Consider the following 6000-nt stretch of genomic DNA (forward strand, 5'->3'; position numbering starts at 1 on the left):
AATTTTGTAAATGTTGTCATCTATTGTTGATGAATTTTGATTTTCATATGTAGGACTTTTGGGAACCTGCAACTGGGTCGGATGGTCGATAGATATAACAGTTTTAGAATGGGTGTCATTAGTATTATAAGATTGTAGGTTGGACTCTACGAGACACCGTCGGGAGTCCTTTAGTAGTTTAAATTATTATATTGGTCACAATCATTTGGATAATCTTCGAATTGATCATATTGAGCATCACATTCTTGAGAATTGTATTCTTGGGGAATGTTTTCCTGATAATCATATTCTTGGGAGTTATGTTGTTGAGTTTGTCAATCAGCTATTGCTTATTTTTTTTTTTGTTGCTTAGATGGGTGGACGAGCTCACAGCCCCCCTGGTATTAAGTGGTTACTGGAGCCCATAGACTTCTACAACGTAAATGCGCCACCCACCTTGAGATATAAGTTCTAAGGTCTCAAGTATAGTTACAACGGCTGCCCCACTCTTTAGTTTATACGAATATAAGATATAGATATACAATTATAAGATAGACACGATTGTTCCAATTTGGTAAAAGTTTTCTATTGACTCTATCTTGAACAAATTGTGGTGCTCGATTAGTCATTTGATGTTGAGCACCACAGCAATTTTCAAACAGGCATTTGGTTGACGAAAGTTAGTGTTGTGAGAATCATTATATTATTTTTTCTTACAGTTTCCTTACAGTTAATGGCGCTATTAAGAGTTGCAAGATTTTTACCTCGAACAAGATTAGAAATATCAGGTTTAAGACCAAGCAAGGAACTTTGCTAATTCAGTTTTCTTTTTATTTGATAATAATAATTATAAAGCCTTTATTTCCCGAAAATTTTAGATTTTAAGCTAACAAGCTAAGTAGACTAAAAAATAACTAAAAACAATATAACAAATTAAAACACAATATAAAAAATAAAATCTGCACTTATACTACAAAATGTCTCTGGTCTCGGTGTGCCTTTCGGCAAAGGCCTCCTCCAACTCTTTCCACTGCTTTTGTCTACTGCTACTCTAACCCAAAGGGGTCCACAGGTAATTTTTAGTTCGTCCTCCCATCTTCATGGTTTGCGACCTCGGCTCCTCGCTTCATCCCTTGGGTACCATACTGTCACCTGTTTGCTCCATTTTTCCTTTTTGCAGTGGAGCATATGCCCTGCCCATCTCCATTTCAATTGATCAATACGTGACAGGATGTCTGTTAGTTTCGTTTTGCGCCTGATGTCTACACTTCTAACTTTGTCCTTTAGTTTCAAGCCTAGCATGCTCCTTTCCATACCCCTCTGACATCTTGCTAGTTTGTCCCTATGATATTTCGTCAAAGCCCAGGTTTCACAACCATATGTGATGCAGGGTAGGATACAGGTATCAAATTTCTTCTTCTTGATCTTAATGTCCAATTCCTGGCTTTTCATAATTTCTTTCAAGGCCCAATATTGTTTCCATCCGGTTGCAATTCTTTTGTCTTTTCTTTAGACATTTGGTCGTTGTGTGATATTATCTGGCCAAGATATACATATTCCTCTACATATTCGAGTTTCTGTCCATTTATGGTTATGTTTATGGGTATTGAATTTGTGATCATTTTAGTTTTGCTCGAGTTAATTTCTAGACCCACTTCTCTACTTTTTCTGCTAGGGTTTGTGCCATGAATTCCAGTAGTAACGGATTCACTTCTAATAGAACCAGGTCGTCTGCAAATCTTAGATGGTTCAATCTCGATCCGTTAATATTTAGCCAATATTTAGCCCCGGTTCCCATTCTAATTTTCTGAACATTTGTTCTAGCACTGCTGTAAGCAACTTTGGCGACAGTGGGTCACCTTGCCGGACGCCCCTTTCGATTGGAAAAACATCTCCCATAGATTCCAGCCTAATACCTGCTTTACTTTTGCTGTAGATCTTCTTGATGATGTTTATATAAACGTTTTGAATCCCCTGCTCTATCAAGCTTTGCCATACAAATTCGTGTTTGAGGCTATTAATCTATAAAAGCTAGATAAATAGTTTTGTTGTATTCGTTGTATTTCTGTATAACCTGCTTAATTGTATGTATATGATCAATTGTACTAAAACCTTCCTAAACCCTGCCTGTTCCACAGGTTGATTTTCATCGTGCCTCATTGATATTCTGTCCAAAATTACTTTAGCGAAGACTTTATATACATTTGAGATGAGACATATGGGTCTGTAATTTCCTATGTCATCTTTTGAACCTTTCTTACATAGGAGTATTATGTGTGATTCTGCCCACTGGCTTGGGACACTGCCCGTATATAGCTAGTATTGGGCTTATTTCTTTGATTGTCCCTTTCCTAAATTCGTTTATAACTTTATCTGGACCGGGAGCTTTTTCCATTTTTTACTTTTTATAGTATTGTCAACTTCGGATATTAATATTTCTGTTACGACTTCTGTATTTTCTTTTATAGACTTTTCTATATACTCTCTATTAGGAACTTGTATGTTTTGCTGATTTGAATATAGTAAACGATAATATTTTGTTGCTATGTTTTGGATTGTACTACGGGAAGTAATAGACTGATCTTTGTCTCTTAACTTTGGTATCCATTCTTTTCCCTTATCTCTAAGTTCTTTGAGTGCTTTTCTAGTGCCTCCCGTTCTATTTATGTGATTCTCTAGGGTTTTTGTTCTTCTATTTTTCCTGTCTTTTCTCATATTTTCTCGAATCTGTTTGCTAAGGTTGGATATTTCTTTTTGATTTTCTTTCTTATCCCTTTTTGATAACAGATTCCTTCGGTTTTTAATTAGTTTTAAAAAAAATTTACTAGATAGGATTCTTTACCCTTCTTTTTTTCTATTATTGCTTGTTCTTTGAGCTTATTTTCCACTATTTCGTATTTCTCGTTTAAGTGTATACCTGAAGTAATAACTTCCATCAGGTCTTCCGTAGTGTCGTTTGGCTCCCTGTTTTTACTATTTATTTGTAAGTACTTTGTATGAATTGCTTTCGGCCTAGACTTTTTTATATCACTTTCACTGAGACAGCTGCGCACCATACGATGATTAGTATTGAAGTTTAGGTTTTGTACTATTCCTGTGTCACTAAATAGCCTAACTTTGTTGGTTATTATGTAGTCAATTTCATTTTTAACATTTCCATCTGGAGATATCCAAGTCCATTTGATTTTAGGTTTTTTTGGGAACATGGAATTGAGAAGCTCAAGCTGAAATACTACCAGTTTTTCTCCATTATTGCTCCTTTTACCTTTTTCTTATTTCCCTATTATATGTTCTTCTCCGGCTTTTCGAACGCCCACTTGAGCATTGAAGTCTCCCATCATTACTAGATTGTTATGGGAGTAGGCCTGAATGACTGTCCAACTTTTCACATAGTTTGGCAAGTTTATATGAATCGCCGTATTAATCGCCGCTATCCTATCTGATATCCCTTCGAACCCGTTGATTTGTCCTTTGTTACTGTTACAATTAAAAATAAAGAAAATATCTATTGCAAATAACATTTATTACTTTTACAGTGTGTTAGTTTAATACATAAATATAAAACAATTTAAAGTATAAAAAGCTTATTCGAATTGGTCTCCGTTGGCTGCAATACAGTCCTTTAAACGTTGAGGCCAGTTATCAATAGCAGCACGCACCCTTTCCATGGGAAAAATTTTCACTGCCAATCGTACGGATTATTTTAGGGACTCCAAATTATCATGGCGTTTAGAGCAAGCCGTACTCTCTAAAACTGACCATAAATCATAATCCAGCGGATTAAGATCGGGACTAAACGACGGCCAGTCTTCAGCTCTGATGAAGTTCGAAACGTTCGTTTCCAACCAAGACTGCGAGACCGAGCTTTATGACCTGGCGCCGAGTCTTGCTGGAAGGACCATTCTTGATTATTGAACATGGTGTTTATAAGGGGCTTCACTACCTTCTCAAGAATGGTATCTTGATACACTTGTGCCGATGCTTTGATACCTTTTTCACAAAAGTATGGCTCAATCACTCCTTCATAGCTAATACCGCACCAAACCATCACTAAAGTCGGATAGTGCCCACGTTGCACTCTGTCGACTAATTGGGAACCTTCCTTAAAGCTTTGAGCATAAATACGGTCATTTTGTTTGTTAAAATGTTGCTCAATTGTAAAAATTTTCTCATCCGAGTTATATCATCATAACCTCGTTATCACACAATAATCAGGTTGTAATGATACAATTAGTATCCTATTAACACGTCTCCTATTGTCGACGGTGTTCAATAACAGGAAAACCTTGTAATTAGCTTAAGTTAGACATAATTATATTCTGTTATTACATCCTTTATTGTCAACATTAAGTAGTATCAGGAAAACCTTTGTACTTAGCATAAGACTATATTGTTGGAATCTAATAAAGAGAGTTGAGTTTCGCTCTTCAAGCCGAACACACGCCTCTAAATCGCTTTTTAAAAACCCTCTTGCCAACGCCCACAACCTAACTGGCGCAGTCGGTAACTCGCGATCTTCGGTTCAAGAAAACGATTCCAATCATCGTACTGACTCCGGGACGTGAGCAAGAACCTACGGTGGAGCAGCAGCAAGAGCGGTTCCTGACAGCGAGGCAGAACTCACTCACCATCAAGACCTATCATCGAAACATGCTTGTGGGATAAGCATTTACTCTGATTACTCCCAAGATTTTTCATTTCCTTTCATCCCTTTCCACTCGTGTATAGCAATTAGAGTGCATTTCTCGTGTGGAGGACAAAATTCCAATATTATCTAATCGATAATACATTTTGTTTTGAGTTATTGTTAAGTCTCCATATCAACTAGTATTTAAAATGGCCAGTGATAAGGACCTACATGACGATAAACCCATCATGGATTCTATACCTACACAAGTAGAGTATTCCACTTTAGCAAAGCTTTTGCCGAGCTATGACGGCAACAAACGCACCCTAGCATTTTATATCGAAGGTGTGGAAAATGCATTAGAACTTATAGCAAACAAAAATGATTACATTATGGCTTGTTTAATCAGAAATAACCTATCCGGTAATGCTGTTGAAGCCCTCTCCGAGAGCCCTGGCTCAAAGACTTGGGAAGATATTAAAAGGACTTTACAAAAGAAATTCGGTGAATTTCGCACCGAAATCCAACTAATACAAGAGCTGATGAACACAACTAGAGATAATGGCTCACTAGATGTGTTCGGCGACAAAATTAAAATTTTAAGAAACGCCTTAATAACAATGGAACCAACAAGGCGAATATTTTACGAACAAATGGCATTAGAAACCTTTCTAGACAAATTGAACCCAATAACTGCAATACTTATTAGGTTAAAACACGTTGAAAATCTAGACCAAGCCATCACAGTAGCTAAACAAGAGGAAATTAAATTTAAATCCAGGCTTAATCAGCGCAATAAAACACAAAAGAAAATTCTACCTAATAATAACTATCCTCAAAAACCTTACCCTGCAAATAAAAAACAGCCCTTCCCCAAAAAACAAACTGATAACGAAAATCGAAACAAAAAGAAAATCCATTTCCAAAAAGAAGAATCAGATAAGGACGAAGAATCATCTGACGAATCAGATGACGAGGAAGAATCATCCGAGGAAACTCGTGATGAAAATTTTCTAACGGATATGTTAAGCCAGTTAGAAACATAGTTTATATGAATAATACTCACAATTATAGTCGTCTCCCTTACATTTATATTAGCGAACTGGGTGGTAGATTCCTGATAGATACAGGCGCCTCACAATCGCTAATACAACCAAAAATTTTAAAAGAAAAGAAATCCATTGATTGTAAAATAAAAAATGAAACACACTACATTAAAACAGCTCATGGTACATCAAAACACAAACAAGTAGCATTTATAAAACTCCCCAAAGAATTATTTAAAGAAGACATCACACATAAATTTCTCGTTTTCAATTTTGATCCAGACTTTACTGGACTACTAGGGCTAGATCTACTAGTCCCCTTAAATTGTAAAATAGACATCAAAAACA

Source organism: Bombyx mandarina, chromosome 07 (assembly GCF_030267445.1).
Source record: "Bombyx mandarina strain Sakado chromosome 07, ASM3026744v2".
Classification (NCBI taxonomy): Eukaryota; Metazoa; Arthropoda; class Insecta; order Lepidoptera; family Bombycidae; genus Bombyx; species Bombyx mandarina.